Below are 24,790 nucleotides of genomic sequence, written 5' to 3' on the forward strand. Positions count from 1 at the left end.
TAGAAATCTGTTCTTTACCTGACCCTGCCGCGTTGGGATATTGCCTTTCTAATCTTGCTGACAAGGAACAATATTTATGTATTGTTTTTCAATATCCATTTCTCATGTTCACGCATACAGAGAGCCTGGCAACATCACACACTTCACCGCTCTGCATCAAAACCCTGCTTTTATCATGCAAGTCCTCATTCTAATGCTCTTTCTCCTCCTCTACCTCCTCTTTCTCCTCCTCCTCCTCCTCCCATCTCTGCCCCTCCTCTTTCTCCTCCTCCTTTTCTCTTCCTCTTTCTCCTCTTTCTCCTTCTCCCCTCCTCTCCTCCTCCCTTCTCTATCCTCCTCTTTCTCCTCCTCCTCCTCCTCCTCCTGTCTCTCCTCCTCCCCCTCCTTCTCTCCCCTCTCTGTTCCTCCTCCTCCCTCCCTCCTCCTCCTCCTCCCCTCTCTCCTCCTTTTCTCCCCTCTCTCCTCCTCCTCCCCTCTCCCCTCCTTCTCTCCCCTCACTGCTCCTCCGACCTCCCTCCTACCCTCCCTCCCTCCTCCTCCTCCTCCTCCCCTCCTTCTCTCCCCTCTCTGCTCCTCCTCCCTCCCACCCTCCCTCCTCCTCCTCCCTCCCTCCCTCCTCCTCCCCTCTCTCCTCCTTCTCTCCCCTCTCTGCTCCTCCTCCCTCCCTCCTACCCTCCCTCCTCCTCCTCCTCCCTCACTCCTCCTCCCCTCTCTCCTCCTTCTCTCCCCTCTCTGCTCCTCCTCCCTTCCACCCTCCCTTCTTCTCCTCCTCTCCTTCAATAAACTAGTCCACTCCAGACAAAACTCCAGGCCAAACTTTAGATTTTAGATAGAAATCCGAATAGATAGGATAGGATTCTTGTCTGTTGGAGTGTCTGGCCTGCATACTTTAGGCTTTTTTTTTTTTTACCCCTGGCCTCATAAGTAGTGTTCACTTTGTAGTGTGCACTTACAGTTAACTGCCAAAATAAAGGAAACACCTTCATACAATGTCTTTAAAGGGCATTGGGCCACGCCTTGTCTCCCCCTCCTCCCTCTCCTCCCCTGGACCCTAGCTAACTGTCTGACAGATAAACAGAACATCAGCGTGACCCGCATAGAGTACTCACACACACACACACACACACACACACACACACACACACACACACACACACACACACACACACACACACACACACACACACACACACACACACACACACACGCTCACAGACAAGCTTGACCTGAGGATCCTGAGAGTGGCGGAGTGTGTGTGTGTCTGTGTGTCTGTGTATGTACTTGCTGGCTTTCTTGTGTGTGTGTGTGTGTGTGTGTGTGTGTGTGTGTGTGTGTGTGTGTGTGTGTGTGTGTGTGTGCTTGCTGGTTTTCTTGTGTGTGTGTGCTTGCTGGTTTTCGTGTGTGTGTGTGTGTGTGTGTGTGTGTGTGTGTGTGTGTGTGTGTGTGTGTGTGTGTGTGTGCTTGCTGGTTTTCTTGTGTGTGTGTGTGTGTGTGTGTGTGTGTGTGTGTGTGTGCTTGCTGGCTTTCTTGTGTGTGTGTGTGTGTGTGTGTGTGTGTGTGTGTGTGTGTGTGTGTGTGTGTGTGTGTGTGTGTGTGTGTGTGTGTGTGTGTGTGTGTGTGTGTGTGTGTGTGTGTGTGTGTGTGTGTGTGTGCTGACTCCACTATGTTTCTGGCTGGCTGTTTTGGTCCGTGCCGTGGGCCAGAATCAGTACCTCTATGTTAACTAGTTCTCTTCCAGACTACCTTAACACAGACATATCATTAATGACAGTCCAAAGTGTTAAGAGGTGATTCAAGGCTCTCCCTTTGTAAGTGTGTGTGTTCCACTGTGTGTGTGTGTGTGTGTGTGTGTGCTGACTCCACTATGTTTCTGGCTGGCTGTTTTGGTCCGTGCCGTGGGCCAGAATCAGTACCTCTATGTTAATTAGTTCTCTTCCAGACTACAGAAGGCAGCTGTCTCAACCTTAACACAGACATATCATTAATGACAGTCCAAAGTGTTAAGAGGTGATTCAAGGCTCTCCCTTTGTAAGTGTGTGTGTTCCACTGTGTGTGTGTGTATGTTTCTCTCTGTGTTTGTGTTTCTCTCTGTGTGTGTTTCACTGTGTGTAAGTTTGTGTGTTTCTGTGTGTGTGTAAGTGTGTGTGTGTGTGTGTGTGTGTGTGTGTGTGTGTGTGTGTGTGTGTGTGTGTGTGTGTGTGTGTGTGTGTGTGTGTGTGTGTGTGTGTGTGTGTGTGTGTGTGTGTGTGTGTGTGTGTGTGTGTGTGTGTGTGTGTGTGTGTGTCTGTGTGTGATAACAGAAAGGATTGGGTCTGAAAGGTATTTGAGTTGGTTACATAATAACATTCGAAGCCTTTGAGACTTACCAGCCTCAGGGTTTGATAAAGGACACACACACACACACACACACACACACACACACACACACACACACACACACACACACACACACACACACACACACACACACACACAGACACAGACACACACACAGACACAGACACACACACACACACACACACTGCAGCAGTGATGGTGAATGGTGTGTAAGTTAGAGGAGGTTGTCAGTACAGTCAGGTCATCAAATATTCAAGGCTGATTTGATATCCAGACTAGTGTGTGTGTGTGTGTGTGTGTGTGTGTGTGTGTGTGTGTGTGTGTGTGTATGTGTGTGTGTGTGTGTGTGTGTGTGTGTGTGTCTGTGTGTGTGTGTGTGTGTGTGTGTGTGTGTGTGTGTGTGTATGTGTGTGTGTGTGTGTGTATGTATGTGTATGCATTTGTGTGTATGTGTGTGTGTGTGTATGTATGTGTTTACGTGTGTGTGTATGTGTCTACGTGAGTATGTGTGTGCGTATGTGTCTCTGACATCTGTACAATCATGTGCAGTCTGGTTAAGCAGCCTTATGGCTTGGGGGTAGAAGCTGTTCAGGGTTCGGTTGGTCCCAGACTTGGTGCACTGTTACCGCGGTAGCAGAGAGAACAGTCTATAACTTGGGTGGCTGGAGACTTTGGCGGTGTTGTTTGGGCCTTCCTCTGACACCGCCTGGTATAGGTCACCGAATAGGGAACAGGGTGGCATTTGGGACATACATTGTACTGAAGGTTATCGTGTATCTGTTTCTTCCTCCTCTAGAGGAAACCTGCACATCTCCAATCTCAGCTCTGTAGTTGTTAGCTTTACACTTTGTTACTGAAACAACACTTGAATTGAGTTTTTGACCACTGGAATACAGAGCATCATAAAGTGATTTAGTCTTTTTTCAGTTGTTATTAACAATATACACTTGAATATAAAACAGATTTTTCAAATCATATCCCTTCAACATATCCTAAACAACTGTTTATTGAATTATAATGTATGTGTAGGTTTCCTCTAGAGGAGGAAGAAACAGATATACGATAACTTTCAGTACAAAACCAGAGGAAACTTTTGGACCAAAGTATCTTTTGGTTGTGTATTGGCTGGTTTTTGGGGGTTGTGGGATATGTTTTTCTGACATAAAAAGGGGTTAGGTCGGGGTGTGGTTTGTAGGTATGTGGAACAAGAGACTAAAGCGAGCAGAGCAGCCTGTGCTGTTGTGGCTCGGCCTTTTAATATGATGTACAGAACAGGTTACAGTGTTAGAATAAAACTATAATATCTGAATTAAAATCCCAAACACTTCATTTGTATCTCTTAAGGTAACTTGTTTGTGGTAGTGTGACGGACCACAGCGTGTAGCAGCATTGCTTCATTCCTATCTGTGTACCCTGTCCACACATCATGTCAGACCCAAGCACACAGGAACACCTGCATGACAACGTACCAGCCAGTTGTACCACAGTAAAGCTCTACTCTACAGTAACATGACAACATACCAGCCAGTTGTACCACAGTAAAGCTCTACTCTACAGTAACATGACAACGTACCAGCCAGTTGTACCACAGTAAAGCTCTACTCTACAGTAACATGACAACGTACCAGCCAGTTGTACCACAGTAAAGCTCTACTCTACAGTAACATGACAACATACCAGCCAGTTGTACCACAGTAAAGCTCTACTCTGCTACAGTGACATGACAACAGGTTGAGACCGAGACATTACACACGCACACGTCACCGTGAGCAACCTTTACTGACTGAAGGGACCAGCAGGACCTCCCTCAGACAGACATGTGAACACGCTGCCCATTTCACGCCTGCCTTCTCCCACCATCCCTCCATCCCTTCTCTCCTCTCTCATCCCACTATCCCTCCCACAGATACATTTCATTGTCAGCATTTGTGAATAATTAAAAAAGCTAGCAGCAATCCCATCCCTCCCTCTATCCCTCCACCCCGTTTCACCTTCCATCCCTCCCTCTATCTCTCCACCCCATCCCACCTTCCATCCCTCCCTCTATCCCTCCATCCCTCCCTCTATCCCTCCACCCCGTCCCACCTTCCATCCCTCCCTCTATCCCTCCATCCCTCCCTCTATCCCTCCACCCCGTCCCACCTTCCATCCCTCCCATCCCTCCCTCTATCCCTCCACCCCGTCCCACCTTCCATCCCCCCATCCCTCCCTCTATCCCTCCACCCCGTCCCACCTTCCATCCCCCCATCCCTCCCTCTATCCCTCCACCCCGTCCCACCTTCCATCCCCCCATCCCTCCCTCTATCCCTCCACCCCGTCCCACCTTCCATCCCTCCATCCCTCCCTCTATCCCTCCACCCTGTCCCACCTTCCATCCCTCCATCCCTCCCTCTAGCCCTACACCCCGTCCCACCTTCCATCCCTCCCTCTATCCCTCCATCCCTCCCTCTATCCCTTCACCCTGTCTTACCATCCATCCCTTCATCCCTCCCTCTATCCCACCACCCAGTCCCATCTTCAATCCCTCCCTCCCTCCCTCTATCCCACCACCCCGTCCCACCTTCCATCCCTCCATCCCTCCCTCTATCCCACCACCCCGTCCCACCTCATCCCCTGTACTAGCTTTTCTAGACAGACAACAACATGACATTTAAAGTCAGTCCATTGGGATGTACAGTGTTATAGTAATTAAGTTAGTGAATGTACAGTACTGACCAGTGTCCAATTTTAACACACACACACACACACACACACACACACACACACACACACACACACACACACACACACACACACACACACACACACACACACCACACACTCCTCTCCTCATCACTCCTCTCCTCACCACTCCTCCTCTCCTTTCCTCTACTCTCCTCATCACTCCTCCTCTCCTCACCACTCCTCCTCTCCTCTCCTCACCACTCCTCATCTCCTCTCCTCATCACTCCTCTCCTCACCACTCCTCCTCTCCTTTCCTCTACTCTCCTCATCACTCCTCCTCTCCTCACCACTCCTCCTCTCCTCACCACTCCTCATCTCCTCTCCTCATCACTCCTCTCCTCACCACTCCTCCTCTCCTTTCCTCTACTCTCCTCATCACTCCTCCTCTCCTCACCATTCCTCCTCTCCTTTCCTCACCACTCCTCATCTCCTCTCCTCATCACTCCTCTCCTCTCCTCACCACTCCTCCTCTCCTCTCCTCACCACTCCTCCTCTCCTCTCCTCACCACTCCTCATCTCCTCTACTCACCACTCCTCCTCTCCTTTCCTCTACTCTCCTCATCACTCCTCTCCTCACCACTCCTCCTCTCCTCTCCTCTCCTCTCTCAGTCCTCCTCTCCTCTCCTCATCACTCCTCCTTTCCTCTCCTCTCTCAGTCCTCCTCTCCTCATCACTCCTCCTTTCCTCTCCTCTCTCAGTCCTCCTCTCCTCATCACTCCTCCTTTCCTCTACTCTCCTCATCACTCCTCTCCTCACCACTCCTCCTCTCCTCTCCTCTCCTCTCTCAGTCCTCCTCTCCTCTCCTCATCACTCCTCCTTTCCTCTCCTCTCTCAGTCCTCCTCTCCTCATCACTCCTCCTTTCCTCTCCTCTCTCAGTCCTCCTCTCCTCATCACTCCTCCTTTCCTCTCCTCTCCTCTCTCAGTCCTCCTCTCCTCATCACTCCTTCTCTCATCTCCTCTCTCACTCCTCCTCTCCTCACTCTAGCCATACCTTCTACTTAGTCGAGTTTCACTTAATCTCTCTCTACCCTCCGTGTCTCTCTCTCTACTCCCTCTCCACTCTCTCTCTCCTCTCTCTCTCCATCTATGTTTCTCTCTCTCTCTCTCTCTCTCTCTCTCTCTCTCTCTCTCTCTGAGTCAGTTACAAATTGAAGACTGGTGTTAAATCTTGGAGCAGAGAGAGAGAGAAAGAGAGAGAGACACTGCGAAATTAACAGAGAGAGAGGGAGAAAGGAAGAAAGAAAGAGAAAGAAAGAAAGAATGAGAGAGTTAGGAAGAGAGAGAGAGAGAGAGAGAGAGAGAGAGAGAGAGAGAGAGTAGGCCTTCATAGCAGCCAGGAGAGGGGAGCAGATGTCAATGACAGCAGCGTCTCATTGCAAACAGACAAAACCCTCCACCCACCACTGATACACACACACACACACACACACAGTGAATTAGTCTTTCTCATATTAGCCTGTTTTTGGCAGAGAGAGGAGCTGAGCTATCAGGAGAGCAATTTCTCTGTGTGTGTGTGTGCGTGCGTGCACGTGTGTGTGTGTGCGCGTGTGTGCGTAACACCACGTGCCAGATGGAGCCAAAACTAATGGGTGTGAGATCAATAGAGGGAGCAGGAAGCAGAGTGACCCAGGGTAGGGCTTCAGCTCCTGGGCTTGGCACACTACCACCACTGGGCCCTTCTGGTGTGCTCTGGCTGGGACAGCCACACTCTACCAGCTCTCACCGTCTCACGGCACAGTTAGATCTTCATCCATACTCCTCAAACTTCAAATGTCAAAGTTGTTTCAAGCCTCACATTCCTAAATGTTTAAGTTCAAGTTTAGGCATTACCTCAGCATTCTTAAGGGTAGGCATTACCTCAGCATTCTTAAGGGCAGGCATTACCTCAGCATTCTTAAGGGTAGGCATTACCTCAGCATTCTTAAGGGTAGGCATTACCTCAACATTCTTACGGGTAGGAATTACCTCAGCATTCTTAAGGGTAGGCATTAACTACAAATGTTTAAGGTAAAGGTTAATGTTCTGGGATAGGCTTATTAAAAAACAAAAACATCAGAAACGTTCTATAGCTTGATTTGAACATGCAGCCTTTTGAACCAGACAGCTGCTTACGCCCATCCACCATCCACCATCCCCGTTCTCATCCACCATCCACCATCCCCGTTCTCATCCACCATCCACCATCCCCGTTCTCATCCACCATCCACCATCCCCGTCCCCATCCACCATCCCCGTCCCCATCCACCATCCACCATCCCCGTCCCCATCCACCATCCCCGTCCCCATCCACCATCCACCATCCACCATCACCCATCCCCGTCCCCATCCACCATCCACCATCCTTCATCCCACATCCCCGTCCTCATCCACCATCCCCGTCCCCATCAACCATCCTTCATCCCACATCCCCGTTCCCATCCACCATCCCCGTCCTCATCCACCATCCCCGTCACCATCCACCTTCCACCATCCCCGTCCCCATCCACCATCCACCATCCACCATCCTACATCCCCGTCCCCATCCACCATCCACCATCCCACATCCCCGTTCCCATCCACCATCCACCATCCACCATCCCCGTCCTCATCCACTATCCACCATCCCCGTCCTCATCCACCATCCACCATCCCCGTCCCCATCCACCATCCACCATCCCCGTCCCCATCCACCATCCACCGTCCCCATCCCCATCCACCATCCACCATCCCCGTCCCCATCCACCATCCCATCCCCATCCACCATCCCCGTCCCCATCCACCATCCCCGTCCCCATCCACCATCCCCGTCCCCATCAACCATCCCCGTCCCCATCCACCATCCACCATCCTCGTCCCCATCCACCATCCACCATCCTCGTCCCCATCCACCATCCACCATCCCCGTCCCCATCCACCATCCCCATCCACCATCCCACATCCCCGTCCCCATCCACCATCCACCATCCCCGTCCCCATCCACCATCGCCGTCCCCATCCATCATCCATCATCTCCGTCCCCATCCACCATCCCCGTACCCATCCACCATCCCCGTACCCATCCACCATCCCCGTCCCCATCCCCGATCCACCATCCCCGTCACCATCCACCTTCCACCATCCCCGTCCCATCCACCATCCACCATCCACCATCCCACATCCCCGTCCCCATCCACCATCCACCATCCCACATCCCCATTCCCATCCACCATCCACCATCCCCGTCCTCATCCACCATCCACCATCCCCGTCCTCATCCACCATCCACCATCCCCGTCCCCATCCACCATCCACCATCCCCGTCCCCATCCACCATCCACCGTCCCCATCCCCATCCACCATCCACCATCCCCGTCCCCATCCACCATCCCCGTCCCCATCCACCATCCCCGTCCCCATCCACCATCCACCATCCCCGTCCTCATCCACCATCCACCATCCCCGTCCTCATCCACCATCCACCATCCCCGTCCTCATCCACCATCCACCATCCCCGTCCCCATCCACCATCCACCATCCCCGTCCCCATCCACCATCCACCGTCCCCATCCCCATCCACCATCCACCATCCCCGTCCCCATCCACCATCCCCGTCCCCATCCACCATCCCCGTCCCCATCCACCATCCCCGTCCCCATCCACCATCCACCATCCTCGTCCACATCCACCATCCACCATCCCCGTCCCCATCCACCATCCCCATCCACCATCCCACATCCCCGTCCCCATCCACCATCCACCATCCCCGTACCCATCCACCATCCCCGTACCCATCCACCATCCCCGTCCCCATCCCCGATCCACCATCCCCGTCCCCATCCACCATCCACCATGCACCATCCACCATCCCCGTCCCCATCCACCATCCCCGTCTTCATCCCCGATCCATCATCCCCGTCACCATCCACCATCCCCGATCCACCATCCACCATCCACCATCCACCATCCCCGTCCCCATCCACCATCCCCATTCACCATCCACCATCCCCGTCCCCATCCACCATCCACCATCCCCGATCCACCATCCCCATCACCATCCACCATCCACCATCCCCGTCACCATCCACCATCCCCGTCCCCATCCACCATCCCCATCCACCATCCACCATCCCCCGTCCCCATCCACCATCCACGTCCCCATCCACCATCCCACATCCCCCATTCCCATCCACCATCCACCATCCACCATCCCCGTCCTCATCCACCATCCACCATCTCCGTCCTCATCCACCATCCACCATCCCCGTCCCCATCCACCATCCACCATCCCCGTCCCCATCCACCATCCACCGTCCCCATCCCCATCCACCATCCACCATCCCCGTCCCCATCCACCATCCCCGTCCCCATCCACCATCCCCGTCCCCATCCACCATCCCCGTCCCCATCAACCATCCCCGTCCCCATCCACCATCCACCATCCTCGTCCACATCCACCATCCACCATCCCCGTCCCCATCCACCATCCCCATCCACCATCCCACATCCCCGTCCCCATCCACCATCCACCATCCCCGTCCCCATCCACCATCGCCGTCCCCATCCATCATCCATCATCTCCGTCCCCATCCACCATCCCCGTACCCATCCACCATCCCCGTACCCATCCACCATCCCCGTCCCCATCCCCGATCCACCATCCCCGTCACCATCCACCTTCCACTATCCCCGTCCCCATCCACCATCCACCATCCACCATCCCCGTACCCATCCACCATCCCCGTCCCCATCCCCGATCCACCATCCCCGTCCCCATCCACCATCCACCATGCACCATCCACCATCCCCGTCCCCATCCACCATCCCCGTCTTCATCCCCGATCCATCATCCCCGTCACCATCCACCATCCCCGATCCACCATCCACCATCCACCATCCACCATCCCCGTCCCCATCCACCATCCCCATTCACCATCCACCATCCCCGTCCCCATCCACCATCCACCATCCCCGATCCACCATCCCCATCACCATCCACCATCCACCATCCCCGTCACCATCCACCATCCCCGTCCCCATCCACCATCCCCGTCTTCATCCCCGATCCATCATCCCCGTCACCATCCACCATCCCCGATCCACCATCCACCATCCACCATCCACCATCCCCGTCCCCATCCACCATCCCCATTCACCATCCACCATCCCCGTCCCCATCCACCATCCACCATCCCCGATCCACCATCCCCATCACCATCCACCATCCACCATCCCCGTCACCATCCACCATCCCCGTCCCCATCCACCATCCCCATCCACCATCCACCATCCCCGTCCCCATCCACCATCCCCGATCCATCATCCCCGTCACCATCCACCATCCACCATCCACCATCCACCTTCCCCGTCCATTATGCCTTAGCACAACCCAAACCTAATTAAAGGTAACAGCGCTCACTGTTTCCCCTAGTGGCCGGTTTACACGTCATCTCCCGATGTCCTCAGACATGGATGGATGTCGAGTATAGAATTATATCACGGGTGACCTGCCTAGCCACATGTCCCTATGGGTAAAAAAGTGCTCTTTATAGAGAATAGGGTACCATCCCTCCATCCCTTCATCCCTCCACCCTCCACCCCTCCACACCCCATCCCTCCACCCCTCCACCCCCATCCCTCCATCCCTCCATCCCTCCAGCCCTCCACCCCCTCCACCCCTCCAGCCCTCCACCCCCTCCACCCCTCCACCCCTTCACCTCTCCACCCATCCACCCCTCCACCCCTCCACACCCCATCCCTCCACCCCTCCACCCCATCCCTCCATCCCTCCATCCCTCCAGCCCTCCACCCCCTCCACCCCTCCAGCCCTCCGCCCCACCCCTCCATCCCTCCACCTCTCCACCTCTCCAACCTCCACCCCTCCACCTCTCCACCCTCCACCCCTCCATCCCCCATCCCTCCACCTCTCCAGCCCTTCACCCCATCCCTCCACCTCGCCATCCCTCCATCCCTCCACCCTTCCAGCCCTCCACCCCTCCACCTCTCCACCCCTCCACCCCTCCAACCATCCATCTCTCCACCCCTCCACCCCTCCACCCATCCACCTCTCCACCCCTCCATCTCTCCACCCATCCACCCCTCCATCTCTCCACCCCTCCATCCCTCAATACCTCCACCCATCCACCCCTCCAACCCTCCACCCCTCCATCCCTCCACCCCTCCATCCCTCCACACTCCAGAGAAGCAGTTAAATGAGACAAGAGAAGAGCATGAATACAGAGCAGTGGGTGGCTCGGTGGCTCACAATCTCATTCGTTTTTTGTTTTGTTTTGTTTTTTGTTTTGTTGTCATGCCAGATTGTCTGGGAGCACTAATTGTAGTGGCAAGAGAAAGCGGGTGTTGTGTGTGTGTGTGTGTGTGTGTGTGTGTGTGTGTGTGTGTGTGACAGAGCGAGCGTGACTGTGTCTTTATGTGTGTGTTTGCGTGACTTGGCCCATCTGGACATATTGATGTTTGGGGAAAGCATTGTTTAGTTTTTTGTTGACATTCCCCCCCCCCCCCACACACACACACACACGCTTTCTCTTGCAGTACACAATGGTTAACATAGTATGTCCGTCAGAACCATGACTATGTGAATTATTTAACGCTGGCATTTTGGTGTTCCTATTCCTGTCCCAGCTGGGGGTTCTGTATGTGTGTGTGTGCGTGAGTGTGTATTTGTGTGTGTGTGTTTATGTTTGTGTGTATATGTGTGTGTGTGTGTTTACGTTTGTGTGTATATGTGTGTGTGTGTGTTTATGTTTGTGTGTATATGTGTGTGTGTTTATGTTTGTGTGTATATGTGTGTGTGTGTGTTTATGTTTGTGTGTATATGTGTGTGTGTGTTTATGTTTGTGTGTATATGTGTGTGTGTGTTTATGTTTGTGTGTATATAAGTGTGTGTGTTTATGTTTGTGTGTTTGTTTGTGTGTATATATGTGTGTGTGTGCATGTGAGTGTTGTATTATTTGATGGTGTGTCCAGTGTAAACATACATTATTAATGCCAAGTAGAAGGGCAACGTTGTAACCAAACCTATGATTATCTCTTCACTCCACTGACTGTGTGTCTGTGTGTGTGTGTGTCTGTGTGTCTGTGTGTCTGTGTGTGTGTGTGTGTGTGTGTGTGTGTGTGTGTGTGTGTGTGCGTGCGGCGTGCGTGTGTGTGTGTGTGTAACTCTTCTCCTCCTTAATTTCAATAACATTGTATTTATTGTATTCCTTTGTACAGAAATCAATGGTCTCCATGTTCCCTTGCATTCCTGTAGTACGTGCAGCATATCTACCTGTCTCACAAGGCCTCATTACCCAGTTTTCCCTCGACAGGAGTCATGTTAACCACTGTTCTCTATCCATTATTACGTTCCATCTCTCTGTCTACACCTCTAATGTACTCTTTCATTGCTTGCTTTTCTCTGTCCATCGCCGCAAAAGACATGAGAACGCTTTGTTCAAAGAGAGAGAGACAAAGGCAGACAGAGAGAGAGAGACCCAGAGACAGAGTGATGAGAGAGAAAGAGAGAGAGAGAGAGAGAGAGAGAGAGAGAGAGAGAGAGAGAGAGAGAGAGTGATGAGAGAGAAAGAGAGAGAGAGAGAGAGAGAGAGAGAGAGAGAGAGAGAGTTAGCAGCTCTGGGCTAGGCAAACATACCATTATTTTGCTAATAAGACAATGTCAACACAGAGCAATACCTTAAACTCTACCATAACCCTCCAGTCGACTGCAGGGGAAGTGTTCTGTTGTATTACAAGAAAGCCAGATGCTGCTTCCCAAATGGCACCCTACTCCCTTTGTCGTGCACTACTTTAGACAGGGGCCCGTGGTGTTCTGTAGGATAGGGAACCAATTATGGCTGCAAACAAAGAGAGACAGAACATTGGCTTGATCCACAGACTCATTGCAATGTTGTAGCCTGTCCGTGTGTTTGCTGCTCAACAACATGATATGTTTCTAGTGAGAAAACACAGTGGAAATGTACGGCTACGGCTAGCTCAGTGTTTCTCAATCCAAGTCCTGGGGACCTAAACGAGTCCCCTTGTTTTTACTCTGTACACTAACACACCTGATTAAAGGAATCAACTTGAAGTTGAATCAGGTGTGTTAGAGCCAGAGTAAAAACAAGGGACTAAGAGGTCTGGACTAAGAGGTCTGAATCTGGATCTGGATCCTCTATCCTATAGCTTTGGATTGTTGTTTTTCTATATCCTACCATTTTCAACATAATGGATTGGATTGGATGACAGTCTGTAGTAGAAAGTAAAGGGATGTCTATATAGAGCATTATGGGGTGTCTCCATAGAGCATTATGGGATGTCTCTATAGAGCATTATGGGATGTCTCTATAAAGTATTATGGGATGACTCTATAGAGCATTATGGGATGTCTCTATAGAGCATTATGGGATGTCTCTATAAAGTATTATGGGATGACTCTATAGAGCGTTATGGGATGTCTCTATATAGCATTATGGGATGTCTCTATAGAGCATTATGGGATGTCTCAACAGAGCATTATGGGATGTCTCTATAGAGCATTATGGGATGTCTCTATAAAGTATTATGGGATGACTCTATAGAGCGTTATGGGATGTCTCTATATAGCATTATGGGATGTCTCTATAGAGCATTATGGGATGTCTCTATAGAGTATTATTGGATGTCTCTATATAGCATTATGGGATGTCTCTATATAGAGTATTATTGGATGTCTCTATATAGCATTATGGGATGTCTCTATAGAGTATTATTGGATGTCTCTATATAGCATTATGGGATGTCTCTATAGATTATTATTGGATGTCTCTATAGAGTATTATTGGATGTCTCTATAGAGTATTATTGGATGTCTCCATATAGCATTATGGGATGTCTCTACAGAGTATTATTGGATGTCTCTATATAGCATTATGGGATGACTCTATAGAGCATTATGGGATGTTTCTATAGAGTATTATGGGATGTCTCTATAGAGTATTATGGGATGTCTCTACAGAGTATTATTGGATGTCTCTATATAGCATTATGGGATGTCTCTATAGAGTATTATTGGATGTCTCTATATAGCATTATGGGATGTCTCTATAGAGCATTATGGGATGTCTCTATATACCATTATGGGATGTCTCTATAGAGTATTATTGGATGTCTCTATATAGCATTATGGGATGCCTCAATAGAGCATTATGGGATGTCTCTATATATAGCTTTATTATAGGGTGCAATTTGGGACACATTAGTGCCCTGTATAGGAGTTAGGGCCCATTAGTGCCCTGTATAGGAGTTAGGGTCCATTAGTCCCCTGTATAGGAGTTAGGGTCCATTAGTGCCCTGTATAGGAGTTAGGGCCCATTAGTGCCCTGTATAGGAGTTAGGGTCCATTAGTGCCCTGTATAGGAGTTAGGGTCCATTAGTCCCCTGTATAGGAGTTAGGGTCCATTAGTGCCCTGTATAGGAGTTAGGGTCCATTTGGGACAGAACCTCTGTCTACAGTACACTCTTAGAGTGTCGTTATAATGCATGACCACTGGAAAGATATGCTAGTAAGCATGTTATAGCTGTTTCAGCATTATCATATATCACCCACCTCGAGCCAACCAGATCACATCAACAAATCGTTGCACACACACAACTGCAAGCACACATTCACACATACTGTACACACACACACACACACACACACACACACACACACACACACACACACACACACACACACACACACACACACACACACACACACACACACACACCACACACACACACACACACACACTTTGGGTGTGTCAGCAGAAACAGGCCTACGACAGACAGGAGACATCTGTAGCTAGCAGCCTAAGTCGCACCATCTGACACACACACACACACACACACACACACACACACACACACACACACACACACACACACACACACACACACAGACACACACACACACACACACACACACACACACACACACACACACACACACACACACACACACACACACACACACACACACACACACACACACATCCTTAGAGAGCCATTTAAATGAATCTGCCCAGCTGAAATGGAAAGCTGTTACTGCACAAATGTGAATACCAATCTGTTTTACACAGCAGGACCATGGCGGAGTGTGTGTGTGTGTGTGTGTGTGTGTCAGTAGGACACAGAGAGAATGAATGTGGTTCAGTCAGATCAGGGAAATGATGTACTGAACAGCTGAACATGAAAACATGAATATTCTGCAGATATGATCAGTATGAAATAAAACTGTGAAGGACCTCGGCGTTACTCTGGACCCTGATCTCTCTTTTGAAGAACATATCAAGACTGTTTCAAGGACAGCTTTTTTCCATCTACATAACATGGCAAAAATCAGAAATGTTCTGTCCAAAAATGATGCAGAAAAATTAATCCATGCTTTTGTTACTTCTAGGTTAAAGTACTGCAATGCTCTACTTTCCGGCTACCCGGATAAAGCACAAAATAAACTTCAGTTAGTGCTAAATACGGCTGCTAGAATCCTGACTAGAACCATTTGATCATATTACTCCAGTGCTAGCCTCCCTACACTGGCTTCCTGTTAAGGCAAGGGCTGATTTCAAGGTTTTACTGCTAACCTACAAAGCTCCTACCTATCTTTCCGATTTGGTCCTGCCGTACATACCTACACGTACACTACGGTCACAAGACGCGGGCCTCCTAATTGTCCCTAGAATTTCTAAGCAAACAGCTGGAGGCAGGGCTTTCTCCTATAGAGCTCCATTTTTATGGAATGGTCTGCCTACCCATGTGAGAGACGCAGACTCGATCTCAACCTTAAAGTCTTTACTGAAGACACATCTCTTCAGTAGGTCATATGATTGAGTGTAGTCTGGCCCATGAGTGTGAAGGTGAACGGAAAGGCACTGGAGCAATGAACCGCCCTTGCTGTCTCTGCCTGGCCGGCTCCCCTCTCTCCACTGGGATTCTCTGCCTCTAACCCTGTTACAGGGGCTGAGTCACTGGCTTACTGGTACTCTTCCATGCCGTCCCTAGGAGGGGTGCATCACTTGAGTGGGTTGAGTCACTGACGTGGTCCTCCTGTCTGGGTTGTGCCGTGGCGGAGATCTTTGTGGGCTATACTCGGCCTTGTCTCAGGATGGCAAGTTGGTGGTTGAAGATATCCCTCTAGTGGTGTGGGGGCTGTGCTTTGGCAAAGTGGATGGGGTTATATCCTGCCTGTTTGGCCCTGTCCGGGGGTGTCATCGGATGGGGCCACAGTGTCTCCTGACCCCTCCTGTCTCAGCCTCCAGTATTTATGCTGCAGTAGTTTATGTGTCGGGGGGCTAGGGTCAGTATTTTATATCTGGAGTATTTCTCCTCTCTTATCCGGTGTCCTGTGTGAATTTAAGTATGCTCTCTCTAATTCTCTCTCTCTCTCTCTTTCTTTCTTTCTTTCTCTCGGAGGACCTGAGCCCTAGGACCATGCCTCAGGACTACCTGGCATGATGACTCCTTGTTGTCCCCAGTCCACCTGGCCGTGTTGCTGCTCCAGTTTCAACTGTTCTGCCTGCGGCTATGGAACCCTGACCTGTTCACTGTGATTACTATTATTTGACCATGCTGGTCATTTATGAACATTTGAACATCTTGGCCATGTACTGTTATAATCTCCACCTGGCACAGCCAGAAGAGGACTGGCCACCCCTCATAGCCTGGTTCCTCTCTAGGTTTCTTCCTAGGTTTTGGCCTTTCTAGGGAGTTTTTCCTAGCCACCGTGCTTCTACACCTGCATTGCTTGCTGTTTGGGGTTTTAGGCTGGGTTTCTGTACAGCACTTTGATATATCAGCTGATGAAAGAAGGGCTATATAAATACATTTGATTTGATTTGGTGGAGAATGGAAGATGATTTGTGACGGATTTGGATATCAGCTAGCGGGTTACAATAGTAAGAAAGGGATTGTTTCAAGTATTCAAAATTCCTAGCCCTGCAGTCAGTGTCTTCAATCACAACCCTTTACCTTCACCGTCCTACTATCAGCCTTTAAATATAAATCTATTCTATACCTTCACCGTCCTACTATCAGCCTTTAACTATAAATATATTCTATACCTTCACCGTCCTACTATCAGCCATTAAACATAAATCTATTCTATACCTTCACCGTCCTACAATCAGCCTTTAACTATAATTCTATTCTATACCTTCACCGTCCTACTATCAGCCTTTAACTATAATTCTATTCTATACCTTCACCGTCCTACTATCAGCCTTTAACTATAAATCTATTCTATACCTTCACCATCCTACTATCAGCCTTTAAGAATAAACCTACCTATCTCAACCTACATGTCACATGACCATCCCAGACTGATCTATAGACATGTAGCCACAGGCCTCTAACCTGACAGCCCAGCTCATCTTAACTAGACCTGACTAACCTGACAGCCCAGCTCATCTTAACTAGACCTGACTAACCTGACAGCCCAGCTCATCTTAACTAGACCTGACTAACCTGACAGCCCAGCTCATCTTAACTACAGACCTGACTCTAACCTGACAGCCCAGCTCATCTTAACTAGACCTGACTAACCTGACAGCCCAGCTCATCTTAACTACAGACCTGACTCTAACCTGACAGCCCAGCTCATCTTAACTAGACCTGACTAACCTGACAGCCCAGCTCATCTTAACTACAGACCTGACTCTAACCTGACAGCCCAGCTCATCTTAACTACAGACCTGACTAACCTGACAGCCCAGCTCATCTTAACTACAGACCTGACTAACCTGACAGCCCAGCTCATCTTAACTAGACCTGACTAACCTGACAGCCCAGCTCATCTTCACTACAGACCTGACTCTAACCTGACAGCCCAGCTCATCTTAACTAGACCTGACTAACCTGACAGCCCAGCTCATCTTAACTACAGACCTGACTCTAACCTGACAGCCCAGCTCATCTTAACTAGACCTGACTAACCTGACAGCCCAGCTCATCTTAACTACAGACCTGACTCTAACCTGACAGCCCAGCTCATCTTAACGAGAGACCTGACTAACCTGACAGCCCAGCTCATCTTCACTACAGACCTGACTCTAACCTGACAGCCCAGCTCATCTTAACTACAGACCTGACTAACCTGACAGCCCAGCTCATCTTCACTACAGACCTGACTCTAACCTGACAGCCCAGCTCATCTTAACTGGAGACCTGACTCTAACCTGACAGCCCAGCTCATCTTAACTACAGACCTGACTCTAACCTGACAGCCCAGCTCATCTTAACTAGACCTGACTAACCTGACAGCCCAGCTCATCTTAACTACAGACCTGACTAACCTGACAGCCCAGCTCATCTTAACTAGACCTGACTAACCTGACAGCCCAGCTCATCTTCACTACAGACCTGACTAACCTGACAGCCCAGCTCATCTTAACTAGATCTGACTAACCTGACAGCCCAGCTCATCTTCACTACAGACCTGACTCTAACCTGACAGCCCAGCTCATCTTAACGAGAGACCTGACTAACCTGACAGCCCAGCTCATCTCATCATAAACGTTTTCAGTCACATATCCACTCTTGCTGTACAGATTTGACATTTCTAAGTAACATTTTGAATTGAATAAGATTGAGCTTTTGAAACTTCAGAGCTGTAACAATTTGACACTTTGGCTTTGGTTAAAGACAAGTAGTGGTGCAGTGGTCTAAAGCACTGCATCTCAGTGCTAGAGGCATCACTACAGACCCTGGTTTGATCCCGGGCTGTATCACAACCGGCCGTGATCGGGAGTCCCATAGGGCTACGTACAATTAGCCCAGCGTCCTCTGGGTTAGGGGAGGGTTTGACCGTCATTGCAAAATAAGAATTTGTTCTTAACTGACTTGCCAAGTTAAATAAAAGTTTAATTTTAAAAAATGAAGTACAAATGCATAGAAGTATTCATCACTCCTGCTCGAGAGTCTACACTGATGCAAAATAACGTAATCAGCTCACTTCTTCTCTGACTAACCCTCATTGGCTATTGCTGATCACCGCTGTCGTTGCACATCTCACAGTACAAGAGTGTTGCAGATTTTGTGCCAATAAAATAGAATTTTTGAAAATATTGGGACATCTGGGAAAGCTGAAAGAAGGAGATCGGTAACCCTGACACTGAGTTTCTGATCCTCTCACGTCAAACAAGCTTCGGCCGTGCGCCCCGAGAAGGAAACAACTTCGGGATTTTGTCTCCGTTCTTCAAAACTTGTCTGGGACAGCAACATCTGGGCTAAAATCTTGTAGTGTACACTAACCTGACAGCCCAGCTCATCTTAACGAGAGAGACCGTCTAATCCACATGTGTTCTCCAGCAGGGCTCTAAACTGACATGACAGTGTCTCGTTCCCTTGCTATTTACATACCTCTCTGGAGCTCTTCTGCTCATGTGGACACTGACACACACTGACATGGACGTGAAATAATTCATACACACACACACACACACACACACACACACACACACACACACACACACACACACACACACACACACCGGAGACATGACATATAAGAGATGTGAACGGTGTTAAATGTTTAACTGCTCAGCCTTCAGGGGTCTCTTTCATATTTCATAGCAACGATAGACCACACGGGCTGGTGTGTGTGTGTCTATGTGTGTTTGTGAAGGGGGGAGTTGTTGGTTTTGGCTGAGGCACCCACTGTGGGACCTATGCCAGGGTTGTGAGGAGGGGGATGGAGGGATGCAGGAGTGAAAGGGCATTTTGCTTCAGTGCCCAAAAAGATGTCAATTATTCAATAGAAACACCACAGTGCCACATCACCTTCTCCCAGATATTACTTTTCTTCTCAAACTGAAGGTTCATTTTCTTTTCTTTTCCACCCCTCCATCCCTCCATCCCTCCATCCTTCCATCCCTCCACCCCTCCATCCCTCCATCCTTCCATCCCTCCATCCCTCCATCCCTCCACCCATCTACCTCTCCACCCCTCCACCTCTTTTCATCCGTCATTCCTACCAGTTGTTCAATAATGGATTCAATGAGAGCAGTAATTAAGGTGGTTATGTCACAAATTGCACCCTATTCCTTACATAGTGCCCTACTTTTGACTAGAGCCCTGTGGCCCTAGTGCCCTACTTTTGACAAGATCTCTATGGCAAGTTGAGGTAGGCAAGTTGAGAACAAGTTCTCATTTACAATTGCAACATGGCCAAGATAAAGCAAGCAGTTCGACAACATACAACAACACAGAGTTACATATGGAGTAAAACAAACATACAGTAGAAAAATAAGTCTATATACAATGTGAGCAAATGAGGTGAGATAAGGGAGGTAAAGGCAAAAAAAGGCCATGGTGGCAAAGTAAATACAATATAGCAAGTAAAACACTGGAATGGTAGATTTGTAGTAGAAGAAAGTGCAAAGTAGAAATAGAAATAATGGGGTGCAACGGAGCAAAATAAATAAATAAATAAATAAATAAATACAGTAGGGGAAGAGGTAGTAGTTTGGGGTAAATTATAGATGGGCTATGTACAGGTGCAGTGATCTGTGAGCTGCTCTGACAGCTGGTGCTTAAAGCTAGTGAGGGAGATAAGTGTTTCTAGTTTCAGAGATTTTTGTAGTTCGTTCCAGTCATTGGCAGCAGAGAACTGGAAGGAGAGACGACCAAAGGAGGAGTTGGCTTTAGGGGTGACCAGAGAGATATACCTGCTGGAGCGCATGCTACAGGTGGGTGCTGCTATAGTGACCAGTGAGCGGAGATAAGGGGGGACTTTACCTAGCAGGGTCTTGTAGATGACCTGGAGCCAGTGGGTTTGGCGACGATTATGAAGCGAGGGCCAGCCAACGAGAGCGTACTGGTCGCAGTGGTGGGTAGTATATGGGGCTTTGGTGACAAAACGGATGGCACTGTGATAGACTGCATCCAGTTTGTTGAGTAGGGTATTGGAGGCTATTTTGTAAATGACATCGCCGAAGTCGAGGATCGGTAGGATGGTCAGTTTTACGAGGGTATGTTTGGCAGCATGAGTGAAGGATGCTTTGTTGCAAAATAGGAAGCCAATTCTAGATTTAACTTTGGATTGGAGATGTTTGATGTGAGTCTGGAAGGAGAGTTTACAGTCTAACCAGACACCTAGGTATTTGTAGTTGTCCACATATTCTAAGTCAGAACCGTCCAGAGTAGCTTTCCTTTCAGCGCCAGCGTTGTCTGTTAGCCTGACTGCTCTCCTTTCCTTTCAGCGTCAGCGTTGAGTCTGTTAGCCTGACTGCTCTCCTTTCCTTTCAGCGTCAGCGTTGAGTCTGTTAGCCTGACTGCTCTCCTTTCCTTTCAGCGTCAGCGTTGAGTCTGTTAGCCTGACTGCTCTCCTTTCCTTTCAGCGTCAGCGTTGAGTCTGTTAGCCTGACTGCTCTCCTTTCCTTTCAGCGTCATCGTTGAGTCTGTTAGCCTGACTGCTCTCCTTTCCTTTCAGCGTCAGCGTTGAGTCTGTTAGCCTGACTGCTCTCCTTTCCTTTCAGCGTCAGCGTTGAGTCTGTTAGCCTGACTGCTCTCCTTTCCTTTCAGCGTCAGCGTTGAGTCTGTTAGCCTGACTGCTCTCCTTTCCTTTCAGCGTCAGCGTTGAGTCTGTTAGCCTGACTGCTCTCCTTTCCTTTCAGCGCCAGCGTTGAGTCTGTTAGCCTGACTGCTCTCCTTTCCTTTCAGCGTCAGCGTTGAGTCTGTTAGCCTGACTGGTAACACATGCTAGGTGTCCATGTCATTCTGAGCATCTTGCCAACATCTCATCCTCTGAGTGTGTTTGTCTGTGTGTGTTACATCTCATCCTCTGAGTGTCCTCTGTGTGTGTGTGTGTGTGTGTGTGTGTGTGTGTGTGTGTGTGTGTGTGTGTGTGTGTGTGTGTGTGTGTGTGTGTGTGTGTGTGTGTGTGTGTGTGTGTGTGTACCCTTCATTGAATCATTCACATTCAATCATACAGTCTACTGCCCAGGATGACATCTGTCACTGGCACATGTTTCGACAGTGACTGTATGCGTTGGCATGAACACATTATCGTTGGCAGGGACATTCCAGCTGGCACTGACTTGACATGTAGGACACAGACCTAAAACAGATAGTGTAGAGAGAGGACAAGATGTAACACACACACACATAAATACACACATACACAGTCAAGCACACACACCATTAGACTGCATGGTTGACTTTGAACGACTCTGTAACTGTTGATTGGTTGTACAGATGAATCATTGCAAGGGGCTCAGAAGGGATTTGCATCACTGTTGTGCAGTGGTCAAAGACACATGAATATTTCACCATCTGAAGAAGAGTTTAGTTACTCCGCTTGTCTTCACTCATAACTGGGACGTCTACCTAACAGTTGTGACACGGAAAAACACTGAGAGGTAATTAAGAAACTCTCAAAACGCAAGACAACTACTGCCCCCTCCCCACACCACCCTACTGCCCCACCCTACTACCCCTCCCCTCACCACCCTACTGCCCCACACTACTGCCCCCTCCCCACACCACCCTATTGCCCCTCCCCACACCACCCTACTGCCCCTCCCTACACCACCCTATTGCCCCTCCCCACACCACCCTACTGCCCCTCCCTACTGCCCCTCCCCACACCAGCCTACTGCCCCTCCCCCACCACCCTACTGCCCCTCCCTACTACCCTCTCCCCACACCACCCTACTGCCCTCCCCACACCACCCTATTGCCCCTCCCCACACCACCCTACTGCCCCTCCCTACTGCCCCTCCCCACACCACCCTACTGCCCTCCCCACACCACCCTACTGCCCCCTTCCCACACCACCCTACTGCCCCTCCCCACACCACTCTACTGCCCCTCCCCACACCACACTACTGCCCCTCCCCACACCTATTGCCCCTCCCCACACCACCCTACTCCCTACAGCCAATCCACACACCATCCTGCTACTCCCCCCTCCACACACCACCCTACTCCACTATAAAAGCTGTGATTTGAGCATGGACATAAGTGAGTCCTCTGTAAATATGAATTAATATGTTCTTCTGTAAATATTTAACATCACTTAAACTCCCAGACTCCCGCTGTGCCGCTCCCTGGAGACTGGTGGAAGAAGGAGAGTAAGTAGGGGTGGAACAAAAGTGTCTGGAGACTGGTGGAAGGAGGAGAGAAGGTAGGGGTGGAACAAAAGTGTCTGGAGACTGGTGGAAGGAGGAGAGAATGGAGGGGTGGGAAAAAAGTGTCTGGAGACTGGTGGAAGGAGGAGAGAAGGGAGGGGTGGAACAAAAGTGTCTGTAGACTGGTGGAAGGAGGAGAGAAGGGAGGGGTGGAACAAAAGTGTCTGGAGACTGGTGGAAGGAGGAGAGAATGGAGTGGCGGAACAAAAGTGTCTGGAGACTGGTGGAAAGAGGAGAGAATGGAGGGGCGGGAAAAAAGTGTCTGGAGACTGGTGGAAGGAGGAGAGAAGGGAGGGGTGGAACAGAAGGGGAACGTCGGGCGGAGTCCCAAGGAAAAAGCTTTGGATTAAGCCGAGATTCAATTAACTTAAAGCCAGAGCGTCTGGAGTGCCTAGGGAGTGTGTGTGTGTGTGTGTGTGTGTCGAGGGAAATCATTGTGAGTGAATAAACACATCAGTCTAGACGTCTCTATGCTCCTGATTCGGTAAACAACGGAGAAGGTAAAGAACTCGCAAAGAAAAAAGCTCTGAATTTTCTAAAAAAGTCCCCCGTTGGGAAATTTGGTGATGAGCTTTGGGGCGAGATGTGATTTTGAACGTCGTTCACGGGTCGAGGCCTTTCTCTCCTCCTCTCTCTTTCCTCCCATCCCTCATTATTTGATAATGTTAATTAAGGGGAGAAGAGAGGGAAGCGAGGGAGAGAGGGAAGCGAGAGGAGAGAGAGAGAGAGAGAGAGAGAGAGAGAGAGAGAGAGAGAGAGAGAGAGAGAGAGAGAGAGAAGAGAGAGAGAGAGAGAGAGAGAACAGGTTGGGGTTGACAGAAAGAAAGTGAAGTGGATTTCAGAGTGATTGCTTGATTATTCATGAGTCATTTTCAGTGTTTTTCTCTCACTACGCTCTTATAAGCCTTGTATATTACACAGACCTTCATGTTAGTCTGATTGTAGTTTTGTCTTGGGGTGTAGTAACATACTGTATGTAATCTTATCTCAACTTATGAGTTTGCTGCTGAAACAATGCTAGAATACGATAAGGGCATTTTACATTTTGAGATCACATTAAAATTTTGAGATCACATTTAAATTTTCTGATCACATTTACATTTTGAGAGATCACATTTATATCTCAAATGTACATCTTCGTATTCAAATTGATATGCAAGCAGACACAAAATGAACTAGAGACGTGATTGCCTGTCATGATTGCTGTAAATCAGAGACTTGCTGAAACATAATGTGACATTTACTGATCATTCTGATATATGGGGAAGGAAGGCAAGATGAAACCCTTCTGAAAAATACATGTATTCTCCCGTAACACACCAAACCCCAAAACACTATGGCTGCGTTTACACTGGCATCCCTATTCTGATATATTTTCCATTAATTGTTCTTTTGACCAATCGCATCAGATCTTTTTAGACAAAAGACCAATTAGTGAAGAAAATGAAATTATCAGAATGGGTCTGCCTGTGTAAACACAGCCATGGTGTTTTGGGGTTTGGTGTGTCTGTGTCATGGTGAAAGCTTAGGGGTAGATTTACTCCTCCCTAATGCCTAGTACGAAGGGCAATCTCTGAGGTCTCATTGTACACGTCTCCTTAATGCCTAGGATATGTACCTGTTGGTG

The sequence above is a fragment of the Salmo salar genome, chromosome 04 (genome assembly GCF_965601325.2).
Source record: "Salmo salar chromosome 04, fSalSal1, whole genome shotgun sequence".
Classification (NCBI taxonomy): domain Eukaryota; kingdom Metazoa; phylum Chordata; class Actinopteri; order Salmoniformes; family Salmonidae; genus Salmo; species Salmo salar.